This window comes from Athene cunicularia (assembly GCF_003259725.1).
Source record: "Athene cunicularia isolate RWA chromosome 3 unlocalized genomic scaffold, athCun1 chr3_part1, whole genome shotgun sequence".
In the NCBI taxonomy this organism is placed as follows: domain Eukaryota; kingdom Metazoa; phylum Chordata; class Aves; order Strigiformes; family Strigidae; genus Athene; species Athene cunicularia.
The window spans coordinates 2009475-2029909 of NW_020799097.1; the positions used below are offsets into that span (position 1 = coordinate 2009475).

The window sequence follows — 20435 nt, forward strand, 5'->3', positions numbered from 1 at the left end:
TACTTACTTATGTATGTATTTATTTTAGGACTTCTCTGTCATCCCAGCATAACTTTTTTGCACTGGCCATTGTTCACAATATTAAATATAAATCTCCGTGTGCCCTCGTAAAGAGAGCACGGGCATAGAGCCACTAACAAGAAGCAACACTCTGTTGTCTGAATCCGGTTGTATTTAGAGGACAAATGGAAGGATAATGCCTTACAAATTAGGGAAGTGAAAATAAAAGAGGGAGATGGTACTTAAGTACGCAAACTGCGTGTAGTTTATGTGACAGGACGCTACTAAGCTTAATAGCAATGTGAGCTTTATGCTTCATGCAAAGAGATTCATTGATTTAATATTTCTTTTTATTATTATTGTGATGAATAAATCCTTCTGCTCACATTTAAAAACCCTTATGGTCCAGGGACAATGAGGAGAGAAAATTGCTTGGATAATTGCAAAATAATCTTTCACATTAGTCCTGTTGAATGCCTGAATTCTGTAAAATCTTTGCATTGTGTCTGCTGAAAAACCGTGTACTCCTTCAGAGCTGAAGAGTGGGGATTGTTCTTGGAGTTGCTAATGGGTGTTATTTGTGAAAGAAAAATATGTTTCTGTTGATGGAAGTTAATGGTTTTTTTTTTAACTCTGCTCTCATCTGCTTATCTATTATGTTGGAGGCCCGTGGGCTTTTTTTGGGGGACTTTGACACACATGAGTTGCTTTCTGTCGCCTTCGAGCCACACGCTGGGGTTCGTGGGCCATGGGGGATGTTGGGGATGTTCGGTACCGCTTGGTTCGAGAGGAGGAAATTGTCTTGTGTCTGCTTCGGGATGCTGGGTGGCAACACTGTGCTCATGGCCAAGGGCCAGGGAATGACTGGAGCACAGCAAGCTTCTGCTGGGGTCCTTCCTGAAGGAGTGTGTTGGTCTGATAATAGGTACGCTTTCTTCCCACTTTTCTAAATCCCATTTTTTAAAAAAGCCCAAGTCTCTTGGGATCTCTCATTGGAGGCTTAGCCCATTGCAGCCTCCAGGTATCCATCCCACCGAAGCGCTCTTTGCTAAGTCCACCTCCAGACTGGGTGTTGAAATCACGTTGGCAGTCTGTAGGATTCATCTATATGGATGGTTTAGTACGGTAATGATACAGAAATTTATCTGGGCTTCATCAGTGACAGATCCTAAGACCTGCTGTGAAGAAGGGCAGCAAGAACTTGGGGAGCAGCGACGAGGCTCTGTTTGAGCCTGGGTGCCTGAGACGTGGGATGTGCTAGCCAGGGGAAGAAGCAGGTGGATCCGTGGGGTTGGCAAGGAACACAAGCCCTTATGACTGCTGATGTCAAAGAAACTGCAGAGCTGTGAATATGATTTTCTTACAAGGGAAAAAAGTGTCTTTTGATGGGGAATATCTAATTCTCTCAGATCTTAAAGCAGTGCTGTATCTCTATGAAATAAATATGTTCCAGTAAGTTTGGGGTGCAAGGACTTGCCCTGCGTTCAAGTCCCAAAGCACAGAGCTATGCAGAGAAAAGTCGAGGGAGGGAGAAGTGGGTGGGTGCAGAGCTGGGTGCCCCCGCCTCGATTGAAAAGGGTCTGGGCACCATCTGACTGCGAGGAGCAGCACGGTGGCAGCACGTGTGTCAGTACGATCCGTGATCAAAGCACCCAAAGCCAAAAGGTTACTGAGGTAAATCGCAGCCTAATGAGACAAAGCAACGCGCGTAGCGTGTCCTGGGCAGGAAAAAACCCTTGGAAGCATAACGTAGTCTTAGTCTTAAATCCCACCAGCAGTGCCTTGGTGTGGGATTTAGGACTACGCTTTAGCTGTGAGGCTTTGTGCTAGCAGAATACCCAAAGGAGAACTGGGCTTCCTCCTTTACCCTCACAGCATGAGCTGACCTTAGTTCATCGATCAGTTCCTTGAAACTTCATTTGCAAACTGCTGCTTGGTTGTGATTTGGTCTTGCAAAGCAGGTTATGTGGTTTCTTTTCCCTGGTGGGCTGGGAGTTAATCAAGAGCAAAGCTTGAAGCTGTGTTGGATCTTTGAATCTTTCATGGATAATGAGATAAACAGGGCTACAGAATGTATTTAATTTTTTAAAACTTTTACTTAGATGTAGGTTTCTTGTGACAGCATAATTTACTAAAAAAAAAAAAAAATCAGTAAGATTCCTTAGCTGCATAGGAGTCTCTGATAAAATATTCTGGCCTTGTACCAAGCCTGTAGTGACCAGGTGCAAATACAATTTAATGTAAAGTTGTGTGTGTAGCCATTCAGGGTTGCCCCTGGAACAGATGTGGGTAGATTACCCTCTAATTTCAAGTGCCTTTGTGCTGGAGTTGAGCTGTAAAAATTGTTCCCATCTCACGTTAAATAGTATTGCGACAAAAAGCAAAGGTTGTAAGTGAGAAATCTTGTTTGTGCAAGCTCAAAAACTTGCTTTCTGCAAGTGTGTTTATTTCTAGTGCTGTATTAGAACTCCCCCAGAAGAACCTGGAGAGCGTGACTCTGCCATCACCAACAGCAACCACTGCTTAACTTCTGAGCACCTGCTTGCAGGATTTCTGCAGCGTTGGCTCAAGAGATGTACTTCAGGATGTCTGTGGCATCTGGCAAAGTCACGATATACTCAAGAAATTTTAAAACTGCCTGGAGCACCCATCCCTGACAGCAGTTGAGTCCACTCCCTTGTAGCGAGGGCGAGAGTCCTGCAAAGGGAAAGAAGAATGGAAAGATCAGGGAAGGAAAATGGAAAGGAATTTGGGTTAAATCCTGCTCTGAACAGGTGGAAAGACTGCACTAGGGTTTGAGTGAGGTGGCGATGCTTGTCTGATGCTCCCACACTGCCCCTGCATGCCCATTAATCTTGGAAAGATTTCCAGCAGCAGAATAAAAAAAAAAAAAAAGAGTCATTAAGGAGGAGATCTGGCTCAATCTTGGGATAGAGACTTCCAGCCTCCCCTTTCAGCATCTCCGTGCTCAGGATTTCTAAATAGCGTACAGGTGATGACAGAAGAAACCTCACTCTTTGCTTTGCAATTCCTTGACAGCATTTTCATCCACATGAATAAAAGTGAAGGGGAAACAAATGAAACAAAACACTCAGGCAACCACACACACATCCAGCCCACGCAAATGGTAATAAGATGCACCCAAGAAGATTCAGCTCCTGCTGCGCTTTGTGGTGTGCTTGGCACTGATGTGCTGCTGCTTTCTGGTTGCTGTAGGGCACTTGCTTGCAATTCCTCGGCAAACTTGCAGCATAGATGCAAGCCCAGATGCTTCATAAACCCGGTACATGGTTTTAGCAGCTCTTCAAATCCTCTGGAGCCGATTTTCCGTCCATCTTCTGTGCAGCCCTGAGCAGGGTGTGGATTGGGGCAGGGGGACAGGATTTATTTTCCCTGTTTCTGCTCTGACTTTAATCCAAAAAAATCTAGAAGAATGAATTGAGCTTGAACAGCCAGAGTACCTGAAGAGTGTTTGTTTAAATGTATTTAATATGTATTTCAGAAGTCTGCCAGTGCTGCGTATGTCCTTGGTTTGGTGGGGAAAGCACAAAGCCCTGAGCAGTGAGGTGATTAAGCTCTGGAGCAGCTTGCACTCAAAACAGCCGCAGATCCTCTAATGCAGCAATTAAATTATCCATTTCCCTTTCAGAAAGTTCCTTATAGCCCCCCAGGAGTTGCAGTCTCAGCCAGGAAAGCAAACGGTGCTCAGTCAGCCTCCCTTACCTCCTTTCCTACCCCTATTTCTCAGCCTGTGGGTTGTGCCCTAGAGATGGGAGAAGGTGGGGAAAGGGAAAACAGGGCTCAGGAGAACCCTGATTTTTGGTTATAATCTTGAGTGAAAATAGTTCTCAGCCCCATGTAGACACCCTCTTCCATCCAACTCCAGCGTCTTCGGGTCTGTCTCTTAAAATGGACAAAGGTGCATTTTTAACACTTTTTTTTTTTTTTCTGTCCTTAGTAGAGTAAGGAGAAAGCATCTCATCTTAAGTAAAGGTTTTGCCAACCAGAGAGAGTAACCTGCTGCTCTCAGACTGTGAGGGCTTAGTACTGTGTTGCCAGTGCAGCAACCTCTGCTTGCCAAAGGCCACAGAGGTCCAAGCAACATGAGAAAAAGGTTTGTGGCAGACAGACAGCTTCATGAGGACAGATGCTTCATCTGTTTACAGGGGTGTTTGAACCTCGAACAGTGATTTCCAAGCAACGCTGCCTTTATTCTTTTTTTTTTTTTCCTGTCCTGAGCCCTTTGTGTGCAGCTCGGGATGGCTGCTGATGTTCCTAATCTCAAATCCATCACTTTGGATGCGGGGGCTGAGGGATGGCACCACCTGAATGGGGGTACACCAGCTGAGCCTGCTGGGCTGGGTATGTTGGTGGCAAAGGAAGTGTGACATATTTACCCTTGTTAGCTGATGACTGAGATTTTCTGCTGACTTTATATCTGGGTTTATTGCTGGAGGGGTTGGGTGGGATCAGTACTATCCAGTTATGTTGTGGTTTTACTTTGTTTTGAGCCAGTGTAGCATCTCTCCCACTTTCTCAGTAATGACTGGTTTTCACTTGGGTTATTTTGGGAAGCCCAAGTGCTGCCGGTACCCAGAGGAGCTGTGAAAGGGCTTCCCCCATTTGGGGCTAAACCTTTTTCAGCCCAAAACAGTATTTTCACAACCTGTGCTTATGTTTTAAGAAATTGCAGCTTGAACTTCCAACTCTTCTTTCTTTTCTGCCTGCGTGCTGGTCCTTCAGCAACAGAGCTGTGGCTGGAAAAGCCCTGCGGCAGTTTGCTTCCTCCTCTTCCTCCGGGGTTAGGTGGTGTGTGCTTGTAGACATTTCTGAGCAATTTAGCTGGGTTCACTGCCAATGCCAGCTCCTGTGGCTTTCAGCAGTGACTAATCCTTTCCTTCAGCTTTGTTATAGAATAAGTAGCTGGCTTTGATCTCTGCAGCCAGTTCCAGTGGCGTAACGTCCTTTTCTGCTGGCTTGGTGGCCGGCTGAGAAAGCTCATTCAATTTAGCTGCTTGTTTAAAAAGGAATAATCTGTGGAAAATGTCTAATCCGGAAGCATTGCTGCATCTGCAGACCTGTTTGGCTCTCCACAGTGTCCCTTGAAATGCCACTTGTTAATCAGGAGCAGACGCGGGGGGGGGGTGAAATGCCGTCATGACTTTCCCTTCTGTTTGGGCAGAGTCTGTATGACTGTACTGAGCCAAGCTTGCTGCTGAAGGACGGGTGCCTTGGGTTTGCGTGTTCTTTTTAGCAGAAATACTCAAAGGTGCTTTGGTATCTCTGTTTTAAGGAGCGTGATGGTGTCCCTGGGTGATGCTTCTGGCTGAGAAGAGGAGGAATAGAACCTGGTCAGACTGTAACAGCAGCACGTAGCTTGTCATGGTGGCAGAGTGAGCTTCTCTGCCTGGTTTGGGGCTCTGGTAAGAGCAGAGTCAACCTTGCTCGCACAGTCACCAGTAACTCGAGCTGAAATGGTGTGTGTGACCCAGGGTGAGGTCCTCACGGGGACCATGAGTTAGACGAGAATAAAACTGTGCGTGCTGATCATACCAGCAGTTCCATCGATCCTTTTCCTTCCTGGGAGCTTTGTATAAATACCAGCTCGGGTCTTGACTTCTACCAGGTAGCTAAGCACGTACCTAACCCTTCCTCGGTGATGTGATTTGTGCTTTTCTGGACCAACTCACCTGCTGAAGCTCCGCAGTGAGTCAGACCTTTACACTGGGCACTTACTGCTTTTCCCTGCCTTATTCTAGGTTGAAACTCTTGGGTACAAAATCAGGAGGAACCCAATATATATTTCAGCTCCTGGATTGCATATGAGAGTGGGGAGCTACAGGTTTGTTTCCAGAAGGAACAATTCAGGCAATGCTTTCTGTGACAATCCACTGAAAAAATGACCTTGTTTCTTAGCATTGAACCACTTTACACATGAGATTTGCACCATCCATGGCTTAATGGGTTCCATCCAGTGCACCAACTTTACTGGTGGTATATCGCAGGTTTACAAGTTAAATTTCTCGAGGAGAGCAATTTTATAAGACAGGGTGATGTCGCACAGAAATGTCAGCGTGCTGCTCTCGGGTACGCAGCACCACCTGCTGCCTGCGGAGCACGGTGCTGCTGGAGAGGCAAATTAGTTCTCAACTCCCTGTGAGTTTTGCTCTCTCGTTATCTATTTTTACCGTTGTATAGCAGAAGAGGAAGGAGCAAATTTGCTGCTTAGTTTACCTGCGATGCTAAAATCCAGATGCTTGTCACTGCAGGGCCTAAGCAACGGTGCAGCGATGCGTGAATGTACGCTGATAATGTAACAAGCAGCACTGACTTCTTGGGGATTTGCGCTCTGAATATTAACTCAAACACCCTTGCAATACTCCACTGCTGTGGCTTAAAACCAGCACTTAATTCTTTCGCCTGTCATATGCTGGCTTGTAGTAGCTTCAACATAGGCAAAGTGTTACCGTAGCCTCAGCTGTCTGAATTTCCTTGGCTTAGGATGCAGCTAGTGGGGTCGGTGACCAGAAGGAAGGCGTTACTGTGGGGCATTGGAAAAGAAAAATAAAGGAGGGAAGCATCCTTGCATACTACTATGTACATAATTGGATGGTTTTTCTCACACATGAAAGCTTGAAGATGTCACAGGGGCCAGTCCCCCTGTGTGGAAGCCTTTAACCCTTAACACGAAAGCTGTCTGTGCATCTTCAAAACGCTCTCCACTCTGGAGCAGGCTCTGTCACAACAGCTGAGGGACAAAAGTGGCATAATAGGACTTGGCACCAGAGTCAGCACAGCAGCAAAATACCACATTGTTTTTTCCAGGGCTGGATTCCTGCTGCTTTTAGAGTTTGCATGGTGGCCTGCACATACCTGTTTAAATAGCAACAGAATATTTAATATCCCCAAATTACTCCATACAGTGGAACAAGCATGGAGGGAGATCTGAGTGTGTGGATGCATTTTCTCTATTTTTTTCCTTCTGTTTTCATCCTCTTTATCGCAGGTGACAGTCCCCTTGTGCTCTGCACTGGTGAGGCCACACCTGGAGGGTTGTGTCCAGGTCTGGGCACCTCAATCCCAGAGAGATCTGGAGGGGCTGGAGCGAGGGCAGAGGAGGGCAACGAGGCTGGGGAAGGGCTGGAGAATCAATGCTGTGAGGAGCCAGGGAAGGAGCTGGGAGTGTTCAGTGTGAGGAGGAGGAGGCTGAGGGGAGCCCTCATCCCTCTCTGCAGCTCCTGACAGGACATTGCAGAGAGGCTGGGGCTGGGCTCTGCTCCCAGGGGATCAGGGACAGGACAAGAGGGAACGGCTGGAAACTGCCCCAGGGGAGGGTCAGGCTGGGCAGGAGGAGAAAATGTTTCCCAGCAAGAGTGGTCCGAGAGTGGAACAGGCTGCCCAGGGAGGGGGGAGTCCCCACCCCTGGGGGGGTTTCAGGGCCGTTGGGATGAGCTGTGGGGGATGTGGGGTAGGGGAGAACTGTGTAGAGTCGGGCTGAGGGTTGGACTGGCTGATCCCGAGGGGCTTTTCCAACCTGAACGATTCTGAGATTCTGGGATTCTTTTCATTCTTTGTAACTTTGTTATTGCAGCTTTTACTTAGTTTATGGCACCCTGTGTTGACATCCACTTCACTGCAAGCTACGCCCTAATTCTGATAAAATCCTAGAGCCGGGTATCTGCGTTGCCTTTCTTCCTGTGCTTTTAACAGATTTGGTGGAGTGGTTTTGTTGTGCAAAATCTTGATTGTGCATTCTGTGCAGGGTGCCTTATTTGTGAAAACAGCCTTATCTACCGGAGTAGCTATAACTTGATGCTGTACCACAAGAAATGGATGGGCCCCCGGGGACAGGAGAGGAGGAGCAAGCTGTAATCACCAAGGTCATGAATTTGGCTTTAGCTTGTGGGTATTAAATAGATGGGGCAAAAGAAAATCTGTGTTGCTAAAGTTTGCTAGAACAGGAGGGACCTTGTGGGGCATTGCAACATCAGGGAGGCAGCTGTGAGGGACATGAGAAGGTTATAAAGAGGAAGGTAACTCTTGGATACAAGGTTAGAGAAAAAGATGAGGAGCAAGAGAGAGGCTTTAATCACTGTTTGTTCTTATGTGTCTGGTGTAGCTCACAGGTGCCTCCCCAAGCTCTGTGGGATCGATCAGCAAAGATATTGCAGCTCTCAGATAGAAGATGGTGACTTATTCCCAAGTTTACCAGCGGGCTGGCGGTGGTGCAGCACAGCAGCCGCAATATTATTCACCTCCTGGACAGTCTCTTACCCCTTTTCCCCACGGTTCCTGCCTGTATCTGGCAAGGAAGCAGATGCTGCTCTCCCTTATCTAGCTGATGGATGCTTTTTCTTCAGTTTTCTCGAAATCAAACTCTGCGGTTAACGATAAGGCATGACAGATCTCCCTGCCGTGCTGTGCATACGGAGTGCTGCCCTATCCAAAAAGCAGCTCCTGGCTCCGTCCTGTGCTTCTGGAGGAGGAAGTTCATCTCATGTAAAAGCGATCGATAAGCAGAAACATGATAGAGTAGCTGGATTCAGAGCCAAGGGCTACAGTTTGTTTTCCCATTGTCCTGACTGCTGGATCCCTGGAATTGGTCCTGTTTAACTAGAAGTACTCAGAAAAGATGGAAGTTTTTTTCCTGATGGCAGTGAGGGGATGCCATTTTAGAGAGCATAAGAAAATCAGGGGAAAAAGCAGTAGGTTTAAGTCACTTCCATTCATTTACAACCTTCAGTTACTTAATGAAAATCGGTGCTAGCCCTGTAAAGAATATTTCCCTTCTGAAAGTGGCAGAAAGACCAGAAGCAGGGAGCTGAGGGCATCTTGCTAATAAGCCAGAGGGAAACTGAGGCATAGAGAACAGAAAACCATGCCTGGTCCCTAAAGCATGCACTCGTACATCTCCTTATAAGCTCAGCGAAATGCTGTTTTCACCTATTCCCAGATTTATGAGCAGCAGAAAGATGGGAAATCTAGTGAAGCTGTTCTTAGGCTTCCCAGATAACATTTTCAGATCAAAATAGTTTAGCAAAGTCTTCATGTTTCTGAGTACTTATCTGAATTGAGCTCTTGAGGTTTTTTTTGAGGTTGGTGTAGGGAAAAGAAATAGTTTTTGTCCTCGACATTGAACACTTAAAGCTTTTTGGGCAGGGAGGTTCAGTTTCCAACTTGGCAGTGGAAGCGCTAATCGTCGCTTTGATCTCCTGAGCTGCCCAGAGCCCTGGCTGGTGGAAGCCTGCCTTATCTCTGCAGTAAGGGACAGCCCCATCTTTTACTGTGAAAGAAGAGAGCTAACGGGGAACAAGAAAATTGCTTTTCTGGGGTGAACGTAACAGCTGTAAGCTAGATAATTCTTTGCAGTAAGGCTCGTCTTCCTCTTGCTCTGAATGTAGGTAACAAAGCAAATTGGTTTCAAAACACTGGTAATGATGAGGTTGGTTTTATCAGAAATTTATAAGAATAGTTTTTAATTATGTCTCATTTAAGTGAACTCTAATTTCTAACACACGCTGGTCCTTAATTTCCAACCCATACTGTGGATTGTGGGAGGTGGTTATGGTGGTCTGTATTCATCCCAGCCATATGTTTGTCAGTAATGTATTAACTATGTCTCGGTGAAAGCCTTTGTTACCCCTTGATTTTTATTTTACTTTTTAATTACTGGTGGGAAGAGTTTAAATAGATCACTAAGCCAAGATTTGAAAAAACATGATGATGTCCACCGCAAAGCTTGGAGAACATGGGGATGATGTTCCTTGTCTTCTGGATGGAAGCAGAGGGTGGGCTGGTGTGGGATGTAGACCATGTGAGGCAGGATCCAGCCACGGGATCCAGCAATTAGGATCCAGCAGCTGAAGCCTAGAGCAAAAGGAAAATCTTCAGAAACCCATCTGGTGCTTCTGTCCTGGTTTGTTGTCATCTACTGGCTCTGCCGTGTCGAGTGAGGAGGTGTTTATTGCTTGCTGAGGTGAGACTGTGTGTGTGGTGAAACTGCCTTTCCCCTTTATTTGACCACATTCAGGGTATAATGTTCTGACCCTGTTCTCTGATATTTGAGCTGATGGGAATTGCTTTTCTCCATGAGCTGTACTCATCCCAGAGAAAAATGAGAGATAAAATGCTGATGAGGGAATCACAATATGGAGTTGCTAGTTCTTCTACCATTACATAAGAGCTCTCATCTCTAGATAATGGATTTGAGGACAGACGTGCTGGCAGAAAGCTGTCTTCATTTCACCCAGACCCATCAGAACTTTCCCAGTGAGATCTCAGCCTTCTCATCTCAGAGGTCCCTAGAAAGCTTCCAATCTGGAATAAACCTGGAAGCCAAAACTGGGTTTGCGTGCCTGAGTGCTCTTTATGGTTGCTGCTCCCAGCCACGTAAGCATTAATAAATCCTCTGCTCTCTTCCCATCAAAAAAATAATCTACCTGCAAATTTGATCGTTTCTTGGCTCTGCTTATATACCGAGTTTATATACCACCTTTTTTAGTAGCTGCTCAGTAAGTTAATAGTCTGACCCCAATTCCTTCCTCCGTTAGTTGAGATATAATGTTCATTTTGATGCCTTCAGCCCCCAGATAGGAATGCCTGCACTAAAGCTCTTCTAGGATAGGACACAGCAGCTTTTAAATGCTGAATAACATCACTGAGCGTCATTGGATGTAATGTATTCCAAACAGTGAGACGTACCAATTTTAACAAATTTAAAAATAATCGCACCTGCTCTGCCAGGCGTTTTGTTTTACTGCTGTAGTGGAAATCCTGTTTGACAGACACAGAGTAGAAAGAGAAGGAACCTGCTGAAGAAGTAATTGCACAACAATACTGGAGATTTGCACTGATGAAAGTCTGTTAATTAAAGCAGCTGGGCTATCAGCCAAAGAGCAAAGTGTGGAAAGATAAGCTCTGCCTCACTTAGTGAACAGAAAGAAGCTATTTCCTATAATCCTCCGGGACCACATCCCTTGGGTTTCCAGCACTTTCTTTTTCCACTGGAGATGCTCTGACTCCCCATTGTGCATTTCTGTATCTTCGAGATGCATGTTGCTGTGTTTCCTTCCCATTGATGCTGATGACCTGGTGTTGCATGGCAGCTGATGGCTTGGCAAGGGGAGGATACCTCAAGGGTGCTCCTAAACTGCCTTGCTGCCTTTTAGACAGCAGATGAGATGTGACAGCCCTTCTCAGATCCATCCCTGAGCTCTCAGTCCATTTGCTGCCAGACTTCTCAGCACGGACCAGGGGACTAGCAATGTGTCTTTTCCAATGAAATTAGAAGTGCATGAATTAGCTAGTGGAGTCTTAAGAGTGAAGGGCTGAGAGAGATCTGGGCTTCAATACTTTAGAAGGTTTGGGGTTTTACTTGTTTTTTTAAAATAAGGTCAAGGAGCTGCAGTTTGTCCATCTTTCTTAAGCTCTCGTACGGCCGTTCCAGGCTCTCGTATGACTCTTCCAAGGAGGACAACATACTGAGATTGTACCTGGGCTGACATCTGCTGACACATCTGTGATGAGACTCCACCTATGTAGCACAGCTGGGAAAGTGAGGCAGGGACACTGAGTATTTTTGCCAAAATAAGGTCAGGCTTTCCCAGTCAGTTCCTCTGTGAGCTGGTTGGGTTTTAATTCTTCATCTCTACAGGCTGTATTACACGGCATATCTGTGGTTAGTTCCAAGTACGGGAACAGGATAGTCCTGGCTGTGGGCTCCTTCCTGGCCTGTTTTCACTCTGCTGCTCTGAATTTGACAAGCTGATCTGACAACAAATTAGCCCAAGGAGTCCTGGCTGTGGGTATCACTCTGACGTTGTGCAACTCTGCCTGGTGTAGTACAGTACCAGCTTCCCTCCGATACCCAAAACAGATCCAGGAGATGAAAGCTAGTTCAGAGCAGCAATCACTCTAGCCTGATGTGCTCCTCGGGCTCTGCCTGCCTCCGGGGATGGCTCAGGGTGCTGTGAGGATCTGCAGCTCCTCTGCTAGCAGAACCAACCTTCTGCTGAATCCCAGGAGTCAGAGCTGGCTTAAATCTGAAGCAGAAAGGTGGTATCTGTTCCCAGGCTCACTGGCAGTAATGCACATCTCTTCTGGAGCTGTTGGTGTTTACCAGTCTAGCTCTGGAAAGTTTTTGTTACCCACAAGCAGTTTGAATCCCCTGAGCTCCAAGCACTCCACCTTTTGAAAAGAGTTAAAAGATGCTGCTTGCCCTCTTTCTGTCTCTTTGCATGTTCTCTTTTTCAACAGCAAGGGCTGGTTAAAAATGGCATCATCCCTGTATTTTACCTAATATTAACAAAAGGGCTTTAGTGCAGAAAATGTAAGGCAGGTGTCCCCATTTCATCAGCGCTCGGCTCTCCCCGAGCATGCTGCTGGATCTTGTCCAGGGAGAGCTCAGGTGCCCGAGCTGGATGGATCACAGAGCTGGAGAAGGGACGCTATAGACATGGGCAAGTCATAGTAGGGAAGAAGCTTCCCCTTGGATTGGATTTTATAGTGCAGATAAATTTTATCAGGGACAGGCAATGGGGAGACTGACACAAGCCAGCTATTTTTTTGCTCTATTAAATGATAGAGAGCTGTGCTTCTCCAGCCTCAGACTCCTGGGTCTCAGCCTTATGTATCCAACCGTGTTGCTTCACCATTTAACTGATGCTGCCGTACCAAGTGTTGGGTGAAATTTGTTGGTTTTCATGACTTAGAATCTGAAAGGGCAATATTCCTATTGTCTAGGACTGACCTTTGAAAATCCACTAACAGTTTATTTTCAGTTAAAGGTCTTTGAGTTGTTAATAAACATTCATCAACCTAATAGCTGCCCTGCAAGATTAGGAAAGGATAGGCACCACCAGTTTGTTAAAATGCAGACACATTGGCTTGGAGCATGCCAGTAGTTTCAACAGTGCATTATATCATTACCCCGAGCTCTAGAAGAGGAAGCAGTTTTATCCAACAACCTTTTTTGCTATTAAAATTACCACTGTAGCAGCTGAGGGGTATTTGGAGAGGAAGAAGAGGCACACAAGATGAAGTTCAGAGTTGAGATGGACTGCCGGAAGCAAGAGCTTGAAGATGGAAAACGGTAAAATGAAGGCTGAGAAAAATGACCTTTTCTGAGAGTGTGTTTTTGTTATTAGGCTGAGTGTTCTGGTGCTGTCACTAGAGGTCCCGGTGGCAGGATTATGGTCCTTCCTGCAGAAAGTTGGGTATGATACCTCACGTGGCCTCTTACGGGAGCTGTGAGCGGCAGGACACCCAGAGAGGGGGGATGAGTCTCTGGAGCCAAGGAGCCAGCGCCAGGCCCCGAGGGAATGGCCTCAAGCTGCCCAGGGCAGGGTCAGGCTGGCTCTGAGGAAGGATTTCTGTGCAGAAGGGGCTGTTGGGCGTTGGAATGGGCTGCCCAGGGCAGGGGGGAGTCCCCGGGATCCCTGGAGGGGTTGAAGAGTCGGGCTGAGCCAGCGCTGAGGGGTCTGGGGGAGTTGGGAACGGTCAGGGGGAGGGTCATGGTGGGGCTGGAGGAGCTGTGAGGGCTTTCCCAGCCAAGATGATTCTGTGAGTCTGTGACACTTCCGCTGCAGTCCGTCATCTCCCCAGTGTGTTTCAGCTCTGGAACTTAGCAGAATAAATCTCACTGAATTTTCAGACCTTGAATATCGAAATAGGATTTGCCAGGTGAACGCAGGTTTGCAGTATTAGTGTAGCTACAGCTTGAAAGAGCATCAGTGAAGAACTGCCACTTCATTCCTTTGTGGGAACATGATTCCTTTGGATATTTCCACTTTCATTCCAAAATAAATCCCCACCAAACCCAACATTGGGCTTATCAGTATCAAAACCTTAAGCATGAGATCATCTCAAATGGCTTTCTCTGGTTTCACAGCAAACAGCAACTTGTAAATGTGGCTCATGATCCCAGACGTGCTAATGGAAGTTGTGTCATGGGCTCTTCTGTCCCCTTGTGCTCAGCAGTTTTCCCCTGTGAGCTTTCATGTACAGCTCAGAGTGGAGTTTTGGAAAGTTGAGAAAGGAGTGAGACGAAGCAATGGGAGACGAGGTGTTTGAAAGCCTCAACTTCAATTGACAGCACGTTATCCCAGGGATGTTCTTTGGAGCTAAATAATTACAAATAATTGTGAAGTAAATCGAATCGGACAACCAACTCAAAGTGCATCTTTAATTGCACAGCCACTAACAGCAACACACAGAGAGAATAAAAATAAGTATCTAGATCCCTTTACTGTTAAAATAAGCATTCTTTTCCTTTTTAGTTTCTCTGGAAAGATGTGACAGCTGCACCCATATGAAAATTAATAAATAATCAGTTGTATTTGTATCGCAAGCTGTTTTCTCATCTTAGAGATGAGCAAGCCACTGATAGCCGTCGAGTAGTTTAAAGAGAGTCCAAGTGTTTGCACATATTACGTGCACGGACACAGTATCAGTTTACAAAAAGGATTTCCGCCAGGATCTTCCTGTGTGGTTTTGTTCTCAGTGGGGAATAATTTATGCTTGGTTTTATGTTGCATTATTTAATTACGCGTATTTTAAAAATGCATCTGTTTTGCCAATTTATATGCAGCATACGCTGCCTTTGGATAGCTTTGTAGCTAAATACCCTTCCAGTGAAACTCTTTTCATACCTCTAGAGATGGGTCTTAAAATAGTCTATAAATCCTTTTCATTCAAATTTTGAAAAATGCCTTAAGTTGGAGGTAACAAAGCACAGAAGGCTGGAAGTTCAGGGGGGCTGTAACTTTTTCAAGGTGAAGAGGAAGCGCTGGGGAAGGAGCAGCAGAATAATTAATACATGAGAAAGGGGATAACGGTAACTTTCCAATCCACCTTTACAAGCAAAGATTAAAGGGAAAACAAGAAGGTGAAGAATTGCCAGGGGAAGCCCCTGTGAAAACCAGGGATGTCTCATCAGGCCATAGAAGACTGAAGAAACATCCCGCCAAGAGTGTTTCGGAAGAGCTGGTTTTGGGTGGATGTTTAGATAAATGACTGATATTTTTGGTGCAAGTGCCATCAAATCAAGCAAGAGAGCAGATTCCAGAGAATATGTATGGGGTAGGTGAGAACTGATGTGGAAGAGATCTGGGAACAAGCACGGGGTACAGAAATGCAGCCTCCGTTCTCCTGCTTGCTCTTGCCTTTGTCCGGCCACAGCAGATGTGAAGCCAAGTGCCTCATGGCCCGAGCCTCATCCAGACTAGCTGGAGCAGAGCTCTGGGAATGGCAGGGCTGTTTCCTAGGGAGAGACCAGTCATGGCAGCACCTCGCATGCAGGTGGATCCGAGCAGCCTGGGCCTCTCCCCAGGATGGCTTTGGCAGGGGTGACGAGGCTTGTTCAGGAGCTGTGGCCACATCTGCGCCCATTTATTGCTATCTTCTGGATTTCAGTGCGTTAACCCTAGGATAAGGGCAGAGGATTGTTGTCTTAACGAAAACACCTCAAAGAGCTGCTTTCTGCATCTGTGATTTTGCCTTTGCCTCCCAAGGTTTTTTTAAGCATTAATTATCATAAACGCTCACAATCAAAAGAACATCTATTTCATTCCAAAATGCCAGTCTGCTAAAATCTGTCAGTGCTGGTGGTGTTTCTGGAAGGAGTTTTAACACCAGTGCTTACGCCTGTGTCAAAGTGCAGGGCTGCAATTTCCCCTGGATTTGCAGCTCATCAGGAACTGTCAGAAATGCCCTGTAGTTCCATGTCATGCTGGACTAATTTCTTTGAGTTTTTGGCTCCGGGCTGGGAATGTGAGGGTGATTGCGGGGAGGAAAGGCATCAGCCCAGCAACTTGATTATGGTGGAAAGGCCATGCTAGCATCCCATCTTCTGCCTGCTGCCTGCCTGCACAGCCCTGGCAGCCTGCCGGGAAGAGCATCGTGTTGTATTGGGTGAGGCTGGATTTTTTTTATTTCTTACGAAATGAAGAATAACTGGCTGAGCTCAAGGCTTGGATCTGTGCTTTTCAGTGTGGTTTTGGCTTTAGAAAGCAGCATGCTGGCCAGTAGAAATTGGATTAATTTCTGTGCTCTGAAAATGGGGAGGGGTTTCTCATGGTGGATGTTGAGGTTGGCAGGAAGAAACAGTTCTGCATGGCCAGGGCAGGACCCCAGGGCTGCTGAGTTTGCTGCTGCACTTTCAGGAGGGAGTTGATAGTCTTCAATAAGCAGCACCGTAGTTGTCCTTGGTAAGGGCAGTCAGATAGATTTGAGGTTTGGGCTGAGAGCCACGGTGATCTTGCCAGCTTTTGTGGAGCGTCTCGGCTTGCCCAGGAGCAGGTAGTGATAAAACACTGAGAAAATCGAAGGGGGGGAAAAAAAAGACTGCAGTCTTGGTCAGACCCATGTGATTCACATGCACATCATCTAACTAGAGGGCTGCAGAGATTTTTTTGGTGGCATCTGTAGCGATGGCAACAGCTTCTTTGGCTTCTCCTTGGCAGCTGCCTTGGCAGAGAGCTTGGCTTCTCATCATGCAGCCAACGTGCACATGCGGTGCCTGCCTTGGGACCGGCCTCTTCTTTCTTTTCAGCTCCCTGACATGTTAAATGGGGGAAAGATAACACAGAGCACGAGAGGAAGCGGTATCAAAGTCATCTTTAAGAGAGTGAACCTCAGGTGTGTAGTTTCCATATGGAGCCTCTCCCGATGCCAAAATCCCTGCCGTGGCTGGGATGATTACAGCGTGCTGCATCCCTGTCTGACATCCCAAACTTGTTGCTTGATTTCCAGCTGGTCAGTGCAAACCCGTTCTGACAGCTGCACTCCTGAAAAAATACACAGCTTCAAGGATGCTGCTGTTCCGTGGGACCAGGCAGACTTGTCGTCTTCCTCATCTGCGTCTTTGGTTGCATTTGCAGAGAAGCAAGTGCCAGTCTAATCTAACACCTCGGTTGCAGAGGGAGCAGGGGATGGAGTCAGGCATGGTAAAAAAAGATGTGATTTATCCTGCTTATGCATACGTGAATCTGCACGCATATAACTCCTCCTAAGGCATCTTGTAAATAATATTAGCCCTTGTATGCTGATGCACTGGGGGAAGGGGCCCTGGTGTATCTGGTAATCTGTGGGTCTTAAGGGCTAATCAGCTCCCAAATGTGTAAATTTTGTCATCTTTGATGGGTGGGGATGATGACGGTGGCACCTCTGGAGCCAAATCCAAGTTGGTCGGACTGGTCGTCCCTAATTTGGGAGACGCCTTACCACTTTCCTTCACAGAGAGGATCTAACTCCGACCTGCTCCTCTGTGAACAGCAGGGTCCTCAAGTGGGAGCTTTGCCCCAGATAAGTTCCTGGGCAGATCCCAGCCCTGTGGTCAGTGCTGTTCATATTGGGCTAAGCTGAGTTTTGCAGAGGGCTTTGCTCTGGTCCAGCAGATCAATCCTTGGGACAGTGGCACGCAAAAGGCCAGAACCCCGAAGCCTCTGCGTAGAGTGCTCCCCTGCAAAGCAGGAGACTTGCTTTGCTGAATCTTATTAATAAAACGTTCAGACTCGGTGCCAAGAAAAGGGATTGACAGTGCTGTAAATCTGCATCCTCCCTGGAGGACTGCGCTGGCAGGAGCTCTCAGCTTTTTCCTTCGAAGTGTAGATTGAGGTCAACTCTTCAGGCAGAAGAGGCAGATGCAGTTGGCTCCCACATCTTCGGTGCTGCAGTTCTCAGCTGCACGGTGAAAGGGAACTCGTGGTGTCCCCATCCCCACTCTGCCTATGGTGCTATTTTTTCCCCAGCCCATTTGGGTTGAATTGGCATGTCTTTGGGAATGATGGAAACGACTCCTTTTCCCAAGAGCTTGTTCTTTGTCTCCCCAAATTATTCAGCTCTCCTAAGGGCATCCTTCTGGCTTTTTTCTCATAAAGACCTGACACCAACAATGAGGTTCCCAGTTTCTTGCAGAGTTTACTCTTTGCCCAGAAATCAATCCAGCTCACTAAGTTGAGCTGTCAAAACTTCTCCAAGGGCATAGACATTCTTCATGTTTTCACCGTCAAATTATATGTGACACTTAATTTAAAGCTTAAGCGGAAAGCCTCACTAGCAAGGAGATTGCTGGAAGATATTGATTTTACTGCATTTTTATATTTATGTATAAAAACGTACTATAAAGTATTGGTTAAGGGCATTATTGCTGGGCAGACTCTGGATTTACACTCTGTTTTAGTTCTCTAACATTTTTAAGATCGATTTGGCCAGCGCAGCTATGAACAACACCAGGAGCAAATAGGCTTGCATAGAGTTGTGGGGTTTTGTGCTCCTCAGGTCAAAAAAACCCCCATGTGGTTGAACTGAATCACCTTGTATTGCTGAAAGGAGAAGAAACTAATGGGATGTGTTGGGTGCTCGGGGGCATTTTAGGTCTTGCAGTTTGACTCAAAAAGTTTTCAAACTGTTTAAAGATGTTCATGATTTTGAGCTGGGGACAATTTAGGTGATGGCGAATGGCAAAGTGTTTTTTTAAAAAAATAATCTCAGAGAAAAGCCAAAAATAAGCAAAATAATACAGCCGGAAGTACACAGTCTGGGATAATTTTGAGTCTGAAGAGGTTGGAGTTTGCATGCAAGCCCTACCACTCTGCTCAGTGTTTGGAGCCTTAACATTTGCTGTAAGGGAAGGTGGCTTTTTGGTGTGTCTGTCTTGTAGCTCACTGGCTGATTTTGTGTCCTCCTCACTATTTTAATCTCCTTGAGTAAGGGCAGCTGCTGACTCTCTGTTTTTGCTAGAGTGCAGCATTTCAGCTTTGCTGGGGAAACATCTTTTGTTGGGTTTTGACAGAGCTCTTGGCTCGAGACTGTTGAGAAACAAGATTGTGGCAAAATTAGTCATTAAAATGATGGAAGGGCAGGAGGAACGGCCCTGGGTGAGAGATTGAGACCTCAATCTGTTCGAAGAACAGAGAGAGGCTTTTGTTATGGCTCTTGGGTACTTTTTGGGGGAGGATGAGGCCCATCAAGGAGCAGCAACTGGGAGCTGAGGGCAGATAATTCCTGAGGAGCAATTTATTAACGTTTGAGAGTGAACATCTCAGAGGAAAGGTGGATTCTCCCACTCTTGATGTCTTCAAATAGAAACAGGATGCCTTTCCAACAGAGATGCTTCTGCAGGTGACAGCTCAGGTCTGACATGAGATCCCTGTGACCTGGATCATGCAGAAAGTGACTTGAATGTCCCTTTTGGCTTAATTTACTTGTGTCAGCCCCCCCAGCCATCTGCCACTGGTTCTCCAGAAGCCATTTAGGGTTCAACCAGTGCCACAAAGCTTGACCTCATGGCTTTGTAATTTGGTCTGAGTTGTCATTTCACAGCTGTCTTACAGTGCCGTGTGACGAGAGTCTTCCAGAGGAAGGGTGGCTGCATCAAGTCTCCTGGACCACCATGTAAGGAGGTCACACAAGATTCTCAAGATGACCTCCGCTGGCCTGTAAATCCCTGAATTTGGCAACATAACATGGCTTTTGTCTGTACGTATAGATGTGTGGTCACCATATTGTCTGCTGCCTTTCTCTAGCCAGCCCCACGTGCAGTGGAAGGAGATGAATTAGGTCCTTCTGGAAGAGTGCTTTGAGATACCTGCAGCTGAGGACATGGCACAATAAGGTGTCGTTCAGCTGTATTTTAAGTGTGTGATGAAGTCATGAAAAATTGTTAAATCTCACTTAATGCCCTGTGAGGGAGAGGATTGGACTTTTTTTGTGTAATAGCCTTTCTTTTTTCACCTGGCCTAATAAGCTTCTGAGTACATTTGTGCCCATAATGTCCATTTCATCTGGTGTTTTTAGAGGCCCATTGAAATGTAAAAACTTTAGAAGAGATAGAAATGTTTCAAGTCCCTGAATCAAATACTTTTCCCATAACCTGTTTTTACAAGATTAGTTGCTTGTATTAAAGCTGCAAAGTTCCCTGAAAATTCACTTTTATCTTTCTCAAGAGTTCTATTTTCAGTCTAATAATGCGATGCCCTTGTTTCTGCAGCTCGGGATGCAGCTTACACAGTCAAGATCAAAACCTGGTCTTGCCTGGGGAGGCACCATGCTTGAACCATCTTGGGGGGGACAGAGAGACGGGAGGAAGGTTTTGAATCTTGACCTCATGGTTCCCATCTCAGATCGCTGCCTGCAGGTCCCCACACGCTTCCTTGGTGTAGTCGCCCAGGGCAAAGCGCAGGGATTTGCAAAAGCTGCTGAATACTTGGCTGATGACAATTAGCAGCATCCTAAAACTGCTGTAAATCCAGGATCGATTCTTTGAAAACAAAACATCAAAGGCTTTAAGTTGCTTCTAACTTTTGCTGGAGCTAATGTGATGAATTGAATGTGCACATCATGGCTCGGAGGCATCTTGCTCCTTTGTAGCATCCTTCTCTTTAGGGAAGAATTTAATGCCAGTGAACTGATCTCTATCCTCTGGGGTCCCCAGTTTC

General features: G+C 46.3%; 1 protein-coding gene across 3 annotated transcripts in view; it reads left to right on the plus strand.

Moving 5' to 3' along the window:
- Positions 1-20435, plus strand: part of EXTL3 (exostosin like glycosyltransferase 3) — a 151390-nt gene that overhangs the window by 120584 nt on the left and 10371 nt on the right. The gene's annotated exons all lie outside the window — the stretch shown is intronic.